At 43.4% G+C, this 15,107-nt stretch overlaps 1 pseudogene; it reads right to left on the bottom strand.

Annotated features, from left to right (window-relative positions):
* Nucleotides 1–1,097: 1,097 nt before the first annotated feature.
* Nucleotides 1,098–5,542, bottom strand: LOC115359310 (RNA-binding protein 15 pseudogene; annotated as a pseudogene).
* Nucleotides 5,543–15,107: the final 9,565 nt, after the last annotated feature.

The following is a 15,107-nucleotide window of genomic DNA, read 5'->3' as shown; positions in this document are numbered from 1 at the left end:
CTTTACCTGAGGCACAGCTGCTGGTGTGGGCCGAGTTGGACAGCTCAGACCTGTTCAAAGCTCTGGGACATCTCGTGTCCAGGCTGGAACACGCGGGGGCCGCCCTGGGTGGCACCGAAGCAGGATCCTTGTTCGGAAATGAAACCAGGAACAGTGCTGGGCAGGAACTGAGTTCTGGTGATGGGATACATCCTGTTGACTCTGACTTTCTTCATTTTTGATTTCATATTCACTTTAGAACACAATCTTTTAAAAGTATTTCACTTCAACACATCAATTAAAAATAAGCGCTCCCTGCACGGGACTCTGGCAAGGTTTTCTCTCTTCCGTAGCGCTTCCTTTCCACTTTAACGGCAAATAAAGCAGATGCTGTGTTGCACTGTCTCAACCTGAGCATACAAAAATCCTCTTCTCCGACAAGGGATGAGGCAGGTGGTGGGAAGTCTGGCCCTAGCACAGAGAGCTTCTTCAAAACTCCAATGCAAGGAGAGGTAATACAACAGGCAAACACACAAATGAATGCATATCACCGCTCCTTCTCAAGCTGGTGCAGACGCTGAGCCAATACTTTCTGTACCAGTGTGTTGTTGGAGCCAGGACAGAAGGATGGCTGCGTATCTGAAATGTTTTGCTCCCACTGAGAGGCTGTCGGATGTAGACAACCTCTGTGAAATTGATGGAGCCTGGCGTGGTAACAAACTGGGCCTTTGCACACTCCGCTGGTTCTCAGCCACACCCCCGACATATAGGCCAGAGGTGACTGAGCAATAAGCCACATGTTTGAGAGGGCACAGTAACTCTAGACTCGTCTTGGCATGGGGAATGGAATAAATGTTATCAAGAAGCCCAAATTTCAATTTCAATGAAGGCAACATCAAAAAACTCTTCGCAAAGTGGTCATTCAACAACTGATGATCAACAACATCAACATATAGAACTGAGCAGCTGTTTTCCCTTGATCTCACACTTTTCCTCTCCTTTCTGCCAGAGAAGGCTTCCACTTTCAAACTGGTTAAGCCTTCAGGTTTTAGAGACACTTCCAAGTACATTTCCAAGAACAGAAAAGGCCACAAAAGTTGTCTTCCGAGGCAGATACATTTGTGTTTCCAACGAAAGAGTAAATTTATTAAGACTGAGACAAAAATCTATGAAGCGCATGTTGCACTTTGTGTTTTTTCTGACAGGTAGGTATATTTCTTAGGCCCATGAGCAATGATGGTCTTCTGTTTTTTCTCCAGATATCCTGAGCACACAGCACAAAGCAAAATATTCCATTTTAAAACATGGTACTGAAATCAAAGCATTAAAACAAATCAAGATCAGTCCTTTCAGAGGAAGGCATGAGAGGCCGTTGTGGAAGAGCCCATTCGCTCTGATGCATTCGGTAGTTTTCCTCACACAAGTCCACTGGTGCTGTCATGGTATCCAATCACGGACTCCTGATCAATTATGAGGGATTTACATGGCATACACATTGCTCTTATTTGAAAATGTTACATCATTTTTTAACACAATACATGCAGTGTCGGGGCAGTAACCGTAATTGTCAGATTACAAAAATGAAGCACAAGTTTTTGCCAATGTGCAACTTAATTAAATTTTTGCCACATATGATGATGGTATTCTATGCACCACATTACCAGTGATGCCACAATGACACCTTGCGTGCAATAAGACATTATTGGTGCTCAGCTACAGTCAATTAATATTACATATAAGGAGAAATGAAGCTGAGTATGATGGCAGTTAAAACTACTAATATGGGTGCTTTTGGTACCAGTGCTTAGCGAAAATGTGGAAAAACATAAGGAAATTTGCATTCATTTCAACCTGTTGTTATACTGTGACCATTCGTACTCCACAAAAGTCAATATTAAGAGAACCTGAAGAAATGAACTGATAAAAACAGTGGAGTGGGGCACCAAAACTCTGAAGACCAGATACTGAGAGGACTAATAAAATGAAGTTGGTCTATAGAATCAAACCGTTGGTACAAACACTTTTCCACAATTTTCTCTAGCTTTATGTAGCATGGCCAAAATTGACAGAAACAGAAATTTTCATATTTATACTTTGAATTAACAAGTAATCAAAACATAGAACTTGTACCTGGTCAGCAAAAAAGTTGCACATTTGAAATATGCTTATTGATGAGCAAATGGGTAAAACTTTAGATCGAATGGATATACTTCTTTAATAAGGGGAAATAATTATGTACATGAGACTGACTCAATTCTCTTGTAGCCACTGCTGTACAAACATCATCATAATATTTCTACGTCGCTCAAACTGACCAACCAAAACTTAGTGGAGTACAGATAAAATGGAGGCTAGCTATTCTGTTTTGGATCTCAAATATATCTTTATATAGAGTTCTTTTTTGTTACAGCGTGCCAAAATATCAAAGTATATAAAGGAATGGCATTTTTGTTAATGAGATAAGGCAATCAATATTATTGATTCACAAAAATGTAGCATACTCCTAATTTTTTAAGCGCAGTACCTTTCAAGTAATTTACATTTATTTGAAAACCAAATATCAGAGGGCAACATATAACCTGCATTAATTAAACAAACCCATCAACTGAATAAAATGTCTCCAATTCAATGACTTTCATTTCCACTACATGTATAATGTCAATAGGGTGAAATACAAGCTACCATGCAGGTTAATGAACTTAAAATCGGAACCCTGTAATTTCCTTGTTATTATGCCGTTACCTACTAAGCTCATATCCCTGTTTTTTTTTTTTTTTTTACAACTCATAGCCAAACACAGTGCACAAGTGTGAAAACAACCACTTCATAATTTGCTCTTTTTTTCTATCATGATGCTCCTTTGATAATGACCATCACCAGGTAGTCGTCGTCTGATTTGGCAAAGGCTTTGGCGGAGGCATCCAAGAACTGCTGGGAGAAATCACACGGGGGGAAAGCATGAAGGACTCCTCCTTGGTCCTTGTCACGGCTGCCTCCCACAGGGAGACTGATGACGCCAGCCGCCTCCTTCTGCTTCAGGTAGGAGACCAGGTTCTTCAGTGGCCTCTCGGTGGAGTTGCTGGCGTCCTGGAGTCCTCCGTCCTCAGATTTCCCAGGCACAGCCAGGAGGATGGAGTACCCGCTGGGGGTGGCAGCTTTGATGCGGCGTGAGACCTCATCCAGCTTGGGCTGGTCCAGACGCAGGCGCTGGGTGATCTTTAGCTGGGACACCTGGCTCCCTGCAGAGCTGTCCACCAGCAGACTGGTGGCCACAGCCAGATCCCCCTCCAGCAGGTGCATGGATGCAGGGAAGCTGCTATTCTTCAGCAGGAGGACGCCCTGCCAGGCCTTAAACAGTTTCTGTGACCCAGCCCCCTGCTTAGACTGTGGGCCAGCCTTGGAGGAAGACGGGTTAGAGGAGGAGGCGGAGGGGGGGTGATCTGAGCGGTCCTCCTTCCTCACAGGGCTCCTACATTGGTCACTGGCTTTGCGTTTGCGGTCCCTGTCAGAGGTGGAGCCTGGTTCAGCTGGGCTGAGGGTCCTCCGTCTCTTTTCTCCGGGCCCGCTGTCGAGGCTGCTCTGACGCTCTCTGATGGGGGAAGTTCTGCCAGAGCGAGGCAGGCGTTCAGGGTCACTATAGCGCCCCCCTTCTCGGCTGCTCCCTCCAGGGCTGCGATCTAGTGAATTGCCATGGCGACGCCTAACATAATCACCGCCATCAGGTGAGCGATCCAGGCGCCAGCCGTCGTCAAGCGGTCTTCTGTTGCGGCCCTGATCTCGCAGCTCCCGTTCACGCTCAAGCGACCAGGTTTCACGGGAACGCCTCTCCAGGTGATCTAGGGGTTCAAAGCCGGCTCCTCGCATCCGGTCATGGACACTGAGGCCAGGCCACTCAGCACTGGAGTACAGATCCCTCTCTCTGAAGCGAACAGGAACTGGAGGGGATCTCTCTCTAACTCTCATGGACTCTGTGGTGAGGCGGTGGGCAAAGGGCTCAGGGACCAAGTCATAGTGTGGCACGGGAAGGAGTTGCATGTACTGCTGCTGCTGGTAGCGGTGCTCTGTGTCTGCAAAATCTACCCTGAGTCTCCTATCAGGGCCACCAAGAGGGAAACCTCGCATGTGAGTCCAGGCGGCTTGAGCAGCATCCAGGCTTTCATACTGGATGTAGGCCCATGCCTCTCCTTTTCTGTAGTCTATAGTCCTGATGGTGCCAAAGCGGTCAAACTCCTTAGCAAGTGCAGCAAGTGGAACCCAGGGTCCAAGCCCCCCCACCCACAGTCTGGTTGTCGGGGTGGGTTTGCCATAGCCAATTTTAATTGGGTTGTGGCCCACCACTTTTCCTGACATGGACACTTTGGCACGGTGTGCCATGTCAAGATTCTCAAACTTGAGAAAGCCATAGGTGCTGCTCTGCCCGCGCACTGCCCGCTTGATGTCCACCTCTGTTATCACCCCAAACCTGTCAAACGCCCTCCTCAGATCGCTCTCAGTCACAGAGATGTCAAGGTTTCCGAGGAACAACGTCCTGTTTGCCCTCTGGTCATCCTCGGGGGACATGAGGTCCTCCTCACGGAAAACAGCACATTCAGGGATGAAAGGGGGTCGACTCCTGGCTTCATAGATGGAAAAATCTCTGTCTCTTTCCAAGTCTCTTAGGTGAGGAGGAGGAGGAGGAGGAATAAGACGGCCCAGCGCCAGCTGCTGCAGCCGGTAGTCTCTGTAACCTATACCAGTAGGTGACAGGGGTCTCTGAGAGTGCAGATGTCTGTGTCCTGACGGGAAACTGTCTTTTGACGGAGGCGAGCGGCTCCTACGTCGGTTCATGTAAACTGGCTCAATTTTGAGCGGCCGGTCGTGCAGCACCAGCTTCCCTCGTGCGTGCCTGGCCGCCTTGGCGTCGTCGGGCCTTCTGAAATTAACGAAAGCCACTCTCTCGTCGTTCACCCGACTTATTTTCACACTAACGTCTCCGAATTTCTTAAACTCGTGAAACAATCCGTCTTCTATTTCCTCGTCGTTCAACTGGGAGCCCAGCTCGCTAATTTTAAGAGTCTTGTACTCACTTTCGGAGCTGGAAAGAGGCCGCTGCTCGCTGCGTGAGTTGGCCCGGGAAGAGGCGCTGGTTTCCGTAGTGAGGTCGAGGCTGCCTCCATAGTCGTAACTGCTACCAGTTCGACTAGATAAACCGTGTCCATCTGAATCCCGACTGTCTCTTTTCTCACTGTGTAAACTTCTCCTCGACGAGGCGCCGCTCGGAGCAGAAGTATTCCCGTTGTTGCTGCCCGCCGTCGACAGGGATCCCATCTTTTTACTGGTCGGGTGGCTTCCTCCTCGGTCTCGGATATCATCCAGCACCCGGGAGCGTTTCTTCACCGGCGATCGCTCTTTCCCCTTCATTTCCACACGCCAATATTGCAAATCTGTTTGATGACTGTATTCCCTGCTTTGACTAGGTTTTACACAGATAAATCCAAACTATCTAACTTAAATGCGGTTTCACTATGCACTAGGCGAGCGACACATCCGCCATGTTGAATTACACGGTAAACTGTACAGGAAGTCCCGCCTACATGGCCGTAGAAGAAGCTGATTGGCTGCACGGATGTCACTCCTGCAACTCAGAGGACAAGGGTGCGGCTCCGAGCTGTGTCTGGGGTCAAAGTATACTGCTTAGCTGCGGTGGAGTTGGAAATTACAGAGTGTGGTAGGAAACATAGAGCCACAGGCTGTTTTTACAACCACTTTCGCATGATTCAGCCAGAGTGATAAGCTATTAGAGGAGATAATATCCTGACTCCTCATAGGTTGATGTGAAACTCATGACAGAATCAGTAACTTATGCACAGGAAATTCACACGGTGACTTTGATGCAGACATATTGAGTGTCCTGAGTTCACTGACACACGTGATTCAAGGACAGCCGCACCTTGTATGCAGTGCAAACAGAGAGTGCATATAGACAGTACACATAGATCAAACACACTGCATGAGCTGTCTGCTTTTGTGCAACACGGTGACTGCAACTTATGTGTGATAGGTTTGGGAGGACTTTTGTTCCCTCAGCTGTAACTGCTTTAAAGAGCTTGGACACACTGTAATAGTCTTGTGTTGCTGCTTGTTGTAATTTTGGTGTACACACTGAAAACCAGTGTCTCCTACAGAGGATAATAAAGAGTGAATCTGAATCTGTGTATTATCCCCTGTGCAATAAGAAAGCCAAGCTGATGCACGCCTGTCACTACATAAGTGTAAGGTTACAAGGTCTGGGGTGCAGATACATGCACATTTAAGTGACATGTGCTAGTGCAGTAATGTCAAAGCGTTGTGTGTAATAATAAATTGTGTGATAACGAATATCTGGCTTGCAAGGGCTTCTATATGCAAAACTTTTTGGTGATAAAATATGATTTAAAATAGATTCAAATTGTGATAGATGAGGGAAAAGTGATCAGGCTGGTACCGCGAATGAAACAAAAGACTCATTCATCTCATACATAGCTACACAGAAGTCTTGTCTTCACTCTATGACCCCTACAGCTGCCAGATGGTCTGCTGAGTGACTGAACAAACATTTTCACAGTTGATGAGGAGTCAGGTTACTGCCAAAGCTAGTGTCCTCTTTTGACCACTAGAGGGCAAAGGCATCCATGCTAACTGGAACAAAAAGGAGGTAGACCACCACAACAGGGTTTTTTTCCCCATTAGTGTGGACTGGAAGGCAGCTGCCTCCTTCAAAGATGCCAAAGTGTGTCAGCACGGTTCACTTAGCCAGCCGCGCCTCGAGACACTGTTCCTTATACATCTCTTCAGCCTGTGACCCCTTATTCCCAGGTTGTGAAAAAATGTGCACACCTTTCTAAATAACTCTTATGGTGTGTTAGTGAATGAACTGGACTGGGAGCATCATGAACGCAAGTTACAACAGAGATATTTTAGCAGGATTTTTAAGTCAGTCCAGAGCTGCTAAAATTACAGAAGGATTTTTATTTGGTACTTTTGTTGAGCTGTGCATTTCTGAAATGCCTGTGGTGCTGCAGCCGATAGGCCAGCTGATGGCCTCCATGTAAAATCACTCTTAACACACAACATCACATAACATACACTGCTGAAAACACATGATGCTGCCATGAGTGAAAAGGATGATTAACTTTACTTGTGCATTACCTTAAACAGAATTTGAAGTAAAATGGCCTAAATTATTAATGAAGTGATGCAATGCCATTCAAAACAATAACAAACTACTTCATCCTGTTACAACTTAAGCTTCTTAAGTTGCTTCCTAATTTGCATGATCAGTTATTGAAATTATGATTGGCTTATGTGACTACACATAATCATCACAAATCACAAATTATAGCAAATTTGCTATAATCATTCTAGTTCAGCAACAATTCAGCACAATTTCAACTGCACTATAATACATGAGATTAACCCATTCATTTCAATATCAGTTCAGTTTCAGTTTCATTTTATTGTCTTCATAGAGGCATTCTTCTTTTTGTCAGGTGCATTAAAACAAGCATAAAAACATCTTAACATAAATGCACAAAAGTACATAACACATAGCACAAATAATGACTTATTTAAAAAACAATATGCTGGTGGTTGAATGGGTGTGAATATGCTTCACATTAGATTGTTGATTTTACATTTAAATGTAAAAACAATAAAAGTGGATGGATTTCCTACACTTTCAACACTTTCAAGTTGGTACAAAGCTAAATGAATGGTAACTGGCAATCCAAGATTTATCATGTTTTGAACAGTCCCACATGTGCATCTAGCTTGTGTATTTGTAAATTTGTGGCCGTGTAACATGTTTCCATTGATATTATTAATAGTCCACAGCAATACAAATGCTAAGGCATGTATGTAGGGCGCTCCCACGCGCAGGATTACAGCCCGCCTGCCACAGTAGAGGGAGAGATGAGGTCCAGTTCTTAATTTGAATTGCTTTATGAATAATACCCTCTTGCTCAGACAGGTAGAACAACTGTAAACATCTTTTTAATATCAAGATCTAATATCTATCTTTCTCTCCACTAGCTTTATGTTCTAGTGTGCCACTCCACTGTGCATTAAATGCTTCACTATGATGCCTATGGTATTTTCTCTGTCCCACTAACCACAGAATATACACAAAGATTTTACTCTCCATTTGTTATACATAAACATCTTTAACAAAAATCATCACCATAAATTAATATTTGTATAAATACAGAGGATCCAATCTCTGGTTAATATTAAATAATGTTTATCATTCTGACAAACAACAATTTAAGCACCCTACCACTGCTATTTAAACTATAAAAAGTGCCAGAATTGTTTAAATTCTGTTATTATTATTATTAAATTCTGTACAGGTGTCACTGTTTTATCTCACTATAAAGTGAGTCTGACCCTATTATATAAATTCCCTGTTGCATCAACGTTGTTAAGCCGACAATAATTACAAAAAAGAAAAAAGAAAAAAAACACAAATAAAAAGTACGCTTTGCTGCAGGAGTATTTTAAAAGGATTATGTTGTCCAAAAAAATGGGGACAGGAGCTTTGCCCTCAACCCTGTGAGCTGGACTGGCCCCTCTTTGAGAGACCATCTGGTGGAATTCTTCTATAGGCCGTCACATGTCCCAGCAAGGCAATCTGCCACCCAGTATTAATATGGGTTTAAGAGTGTCTATAAAGATAGTAAGAGGGGGGAAATTTGCCTGCTTTAAATCTCCTCCCAATATCCAGGGCAATTGCTGTCCTGAAATGGAGCAGCCAAGGCGTTCACTCATCAGTGGGGATATAAGACAGCAGAATTTACATTTAAACTTACAATTTAAACAGACATAAAAAATGTTGGTAAAAATATGAGGGCGGAATTTTTTGCTTACAGCGGCAGCACTTGATGTGTGTGTGTGCATCTGTGTCTGTGTCTGTGTCAGCACATTTCAAATAACATAATCCAGAAATGCTACTTTATTTGCAGTCTTTTAACAGTTCAGTCCACACTGTACTAGGTGGCGGTGAAATTCACCACCACCTTGAGTTGAATGAAAACATAAAGTAGCCTCATTGTACTAGTATCCTCATAGTTTCTGCTGCAGGATGAACTTGCCCAAACCAGACAGTTAACACAACTGAACTGAACTCAATGTACTGCAACAGATATGTGCCTCATCTGTTAATAATCATAAACAACAGAGTGGCGCGCAAAAGGTTTTTGTTAATGAGCTGTCAAAGTAGAGGGAAATCTGCAAAGGATTAGTGAGGAAAACAGCTTTTAATGAGTTTCTATTTTCGTCTGTTGCAATAAGGTGAACGGCGTGGCCCAACCTACTGCACTCTGGCTTTCATGTGAGACAGATGCTCAGTAACAGATCTCTTTGTGCATTTCTCTTGTCAACTGACCAAAAGATAACCTGCCGGTGGCCTCGGTAACCTGGCCCTTTTTCGATCTTGCATGGCAGAATTCATTGTGTAACCGTATGCAATCAAGATGAAATTCCCACAGTATATGTGGTAATGGCTAAAGCATGATCCTACTGAGAGCAGCAACGCCTACAATGCCTTGCTGGTTTATTACAGTAGCAAAGTCACCCTCAAATGGTCAGAGGGGGTGATAGACTACAAAAACATAATCAAATTGATGTTCCATTGATTGGATGCATTAAAGTATCCTGCTCTCATTGAGGATACAGACTTCACATGTTTTCTGTAATTATATCTGTATAGGCTCGCTTTTTCTCTTGTCAGCCTATTTATTACCTATGTAGGGGTTCCTTTTTTTCATTTATGATATGTATGTATGCATGTATATATTTCTGTGTACTCTCATCTTATGTTTTAATGTTTTTTTTCTCTGTATATATTTGTCATGATACTCTCTGGGTCATGTGATTGCCTCCTATTGGTTGTTGGAACTACATCGTTGAGGTCACACCTGTATTGTTTTTTTCTAAAGCCCCTAATGAAGACCTACAGTGCTCGAAACATGCTGGCTTTTTAATGATTTTGCCACTACAATAGACTCTTGAATATTTCCTTCCTTGTTGCTACATTTCCTGGATCGCTCTCTTCTTTGACCCTGGATTGCATTTAAATATTATCCCTTCAGGTTTAATGTACTGATAGTGATTAAATATAATATACAATATACAATACAGCGCAGACCCCTCACTGAACATTATTTGATTGTACCTGTGTACCTAGTGGCACACATCATCTTGGTGGGCCTTTTTTTTTTAACATTTTGAAGGCTGGTTTATGATGTAGCACTGCAGTGGGTCTGTCAGAGGCCAGCATGACCCACTTTCTCTTCCATCTGAACACCTGCACAGCACCAGCAGAGCCCCGGTCACTGATGCACTCTGGGAAACTGGAGGGGCTAAAGTTGTGAGAGTACTGTGGGAATACATCTGCAGATATCGCTGATAATCTAAGCATCATGTGTGTTTTTGGAAATCAAAACAAAGATATGTCTTATCTCAGCTATATTCAAATAAAACATCTTTGTACATATAAATTTATAAACCTAGTGTGATGTTTATGTGGACAGTTTGTGATTTAACATTAGGTTATGATCGATACATGAAAACTACTTGACTTTTTGTGTCTTTTTTTTAAGCCTTTTGTTTCTAACAATTGACTGGTTCAATGCAATACTGAAAAAAATAGACCATTTTCCCTCCGGGCATCCAAAGTTAATGAGCTTTAACCCTCTTGACAAGGGGAGTCATCAAATCTTCGATGTATTGATCACAAACGACAATGTCATGCATGTGGGCTTGCAAATGTAAACAGAAGGATCCATCAATTGTTTTGACTGAGTCTAGTCCATTGAGCACAATTTCACAGACACGACTGCGGTGCAGAATTGCTGCATTTGTGTTCATTCAAGCAGGTATCATGCTAAGCGCAGTGGAGTAGTAAGTGGATGAGTGATGCCATGTGCAAACTTGAACATAAAAACCCAATGCAGGCTGGAGCTTTTTTTAGGAGCTGAGAGTGACCCAGACAGTACAACACAAGGGGAGAAACAGGAGGGAGGAAGGGAGGGAGGTGCGGGGAGAGGCAGGGAGGGAGGAATATAAATGAGACTGGAGAGAAGGAAAAGTACTGGACGGATGTGGTGGTGCAGATGCAGAATGTGGGTGAAGTGGGCGTGCAAAAGAAAAGAGGCTTCCAGAGAAACGGGGGTAAGGGGCGGGGGTGCAAATGATGGTGGGAAAGATGCAGAAGGTAGGGACGAGTGAAGGTGAACAGCTAGCAGAGAAGGGTAGAAATGTTCCGAGCGCTGTCAAAGGAATGAGGGTGCTGACGTCAGCTGTGGCAGAGGCACGGTGAAAAGCACTGAGGATATCTGAAGTAAAGACAAACATACAAAGGGAGCCCGACATTGAGTAAAGATAAAGCAGCTGGCATTGAAACAAGAAAAAGACAAACAGGAAAAACCGCTGGGCTGCAAAAGATGCTACTGTACAGGCAATTAGACAAAACCAGACAAAGGGAACATTTATTTAAAGACTGTAGACTCAACCCCAAAAGGAGGGTACGGCAGCATAAAGTGGTAGTGTGTGATTTATACTCTGTTTGGTTTGCATTTGGTGCCAAATAACCTATAGCCCACAGCAAATCACTAGGGTCCCTCCTAACCAATTGGTAATAGGAGAAAGGCTTTGTGTGTGTGTGTGTGTGTGTGTGAGAGAGAGAGAGAGAGAGAGAGAGAGAGAGAGAGTGTGTGTATACAGTACATATAAGTAAGAGGACACAAGGTAAAGGGAGGCAGAACAAAAGCCCCAGCCCCTCCAAACCAAATGGGACTGCTCGGTCATTTGCTAACCAGAGAGGGCAGCAGCACCACTGTGCTATCAGTCCCACAGGCCTGCACGGCTGCTGAGACAAGCTTATTAAAACCAAAAAAGTATATCCAAGTGGTTCACTGACTCATTAATGTCCACTGAGATGGCCCCCTTGTAGCACTCAGGGATTTAAGGCCTTAGTCAAGGGCAGTGGGCACATCAGTATTAGATTTTGAGTAAACAGAAAAAAAATTACTCAGATGCGGTGTCCCAGAATTGGCACACTTCCAGTCACAAACAGACATTTGCACTGTCTTTTTTCAGATGCATTGCACGTTGTGTCAGATGCATTGTACTATAGGAGATGATTTCTGTCTTAGAGATTTGTCGCACTTTTGTTGCACTGAGATTTCTTGTCAAACTTGTCTCCCAGAAGACAGTGTGACAAGAGCAGAGTGAGAAAGCACTACAGGAGAACACCTTTTATCCACCATGTACTTCAAAAACATGCTAAGGAGAGAAAGCACACAAAAAAAAGGAGAACTGAGGGAGGAGAAGAGAGCAGCTGGCATTTATAAGTTGTGACGCCTCAATTGGCTTGAAACAGTGACATTAGCCTGTGATGTTTTAGTAAGATTTTGAGACACTTAGCTGCGTTTTGATACTTTATTCATTGGACAGGCTGACAGAATAACTAAAGGAGCTAAAGTTTAGGCAACAAAACAGGGAATGAATCCCAGGAGACTATGCATGTGTGTTGCATCTGGAACATGTTTTGTTTTTTCAACTGGGACAAAGCAATTTATCAGGAGAAGAATTGAGAAAGGAGAGTGCAGAGATGAGACAAAGTCTGTCATATGATCCAGAGGTTGCTGTGGCAACTGATCCCAGTAGTCAGCGCTGGGAAGGTGCGTCAAAAGCGTCATCGAGCAAGGACCAGTCTTAGAAATAGAATAAATAGAGCAGACCCTCAGTAACTTTTGGATGTTTCACTCTGTTCTGTTTTTAGTTGAAAAAGATAAACATACATAAACCATATACCTGAACAGCTTTACTTGAGATATGTTTTGTAATCATCAGGCAGTGTAGAGGTCATACGTTATATTAATGTATTTCCTTGTTATTGAGAACCAGTTCAAAATGTACTAAAGCTTGGTTAACAGGATTTTCCCCTTGGGGGAGTTTAAAGCCTCTTAATTCATCTAAACATCAATTAGCCTCTCATGTTAAGCATCATCACTGAGGCCAAATTGTATAATGACAATGTCATTTTCTTCAGACTGGAGGTGCAGAGGAATATCAAGAGGCAAGCAAAGAAACAGGCCTGATTAAGATGATCAAGGAGGCAGGCGTGGGAATGGAGGACAAAATAAATCCATAAGGTCAGGATGAAAAATGTCCCTGAGATCATATCTATCTTCCCTATCGTGGTGGTATTAAAGAATTTTCTGGTGGATGGTGCATGATTTATGGCCCACTGGCTGACTGTGTCTGCTGCAGTCGTGTCGCGTGTCCAACGTCTCAATAAAAAACTAGAGGTGTGCATTCAGAAGACTGCAGATCTCCAGTAACTGTATATTGCCTTTTGCAGACCTTAGGCACAAGGTGGGATTCAGCAACTAATTGTGTTGTCAAATGCTTCTCAAATTACAAATTAAATTGCTGTATAATTCAAAAATATAACAGTACAGTTTGTAAAATATACTGTAAAATGCCTGAAGCCTCTCAAGTTTAGCTTTTTCTTGTTCTCTGTGTGTGTGTCACACTTTAACACACACATTGTACCAGTGGTCAGGAACTTGTGAGCCATTTCTGGATCTTTGCCAGAAGGCATGTGGCTTTTGACAGAAACCATGTTTCAAAAAGAATACAAATTAAAATAGCAAAATTCAAATTTGCAACTTCAGGTCTCTCTTTCTCCCTCTCTCTCTCTCTCCTTCTCTCTCTCTCTCTCCCGCTGACACACAGAAGATTAAGCACATTGTCAGCTGACATATGAAACTGCAACTACTGTTTTACTCATCATTTTTTTACAATTGTGGAACAATTCAGTTCAGTGTGGAACCTATTTTAACCCCTGCTCAAACATATTATACATTTTGTTTCTATGTGTCTGCCACATTAAGATAAAAAAGAAAACAAGCAAGCTGGACAGTGAATGAAGATGAGGGGTCGCTGTATAGTGACCCTAGAAAAGAGAGAGAGAGAGAGAGAGAGAGAGAGAGAGAGAGAGAGAGAGAGAGAGAGAGCAGTGGTGGTCAAGTAAGCTAGCCACCAGTGAAGAAAGAGAGAGAGCAGAAGTGGTGAAAACAAAGGTTTTGCAAAGGTTTTGAATCACCACAACCACGAGAGCTTCTTCATCCTACAGTCATAACTGCACAAAAAAATTGGGCTCATGGACTCAGCAGCTTGTGAGATTAGCTGCAGACAGGCACACACACAGACACAGGACTAAACACACGATCCCCTCCAGGCTACATCTGTCAGTAATAATGACCAGGCACTTGCAGTAAAGGGCAGCTGTAGCTCACTGATTTAAAATTTCATGAGGAAGATAATGGCATCAGAGATGAGGGTCTTAACACTTTTCTGTCTCTTTTTGAGAGTTGTCCATATTACCAAATGTCAACAACATATCCCAAGACAATATGTCTCCTTTTATAGGGTGTTTTCTCCCTGATTCTAATCAAAACTGTATTTTACAGAGTATTGCATCAGGATGAGACATGTCTATTAAAAGTAAACAGCAAAATATGAGAGGTAAGTATGTGACACAAAAAGCATTGTCTGTACTGCCTTAAATAAGAGGGGTCCATCATTTCTCTGTTAAGCCAGTGTCATTCATTCTTTAATAATGCTGTGTAGCCTCCTCCTCCACAGCCCTGCAGCCAGTGTTAAACCGCTTGATCATTTCTACCTGCTGTTGTAACTAGGATGTTTTACCAGCACACTCACTCAGTTAACTCCGTGCATAAACATTTTCATTGAGTGTTACCTTTAAGATATGAGGCGTGCTGCTCTGTGTACCCGACTATAGGCTGCAAACGGGTGAATTGCTTTTCAAAGTTTTTATCAATAGACAAACGCGTTCGGGTCCAGCCTATATCGAGTGTGACGACGGCTACGTCAGACAATCACTTCCTCAGATAGCGGTGGATAACCTTGACACAGCCACGCACAGTTTTGCACCATTTCCTCGCCACAGCACCTTTACGCGCAGTCACCTGGCCGTCCATGCCAAATAACAAGTGAGTGACGGGGGAGCATTTGTCAGAGTGACAATGAGCAGCACGTTGTGCGTCACGGTGCGCTCTGGACTCTCCACCCTGCATGTCAAG

This window comes from Myripristis murdjan, chromosome 5 (assembly GCF_902150065.1).
Source record: "Myripristis murdjan chromosome 5, fMyrMur1.1, whole genome shotgun sequence".
NCBI lineage: Eukaryota > Metazoa > Chordata > Actinopteri > Holocentriformes > Holocentridae > Myripristis > Myripristis murdjan.
The sequence above is the reverse complement of the archived record's forward strand: the minus strand, read 5'-3'. Positions and strand labels throughout refer to the sequence as shown.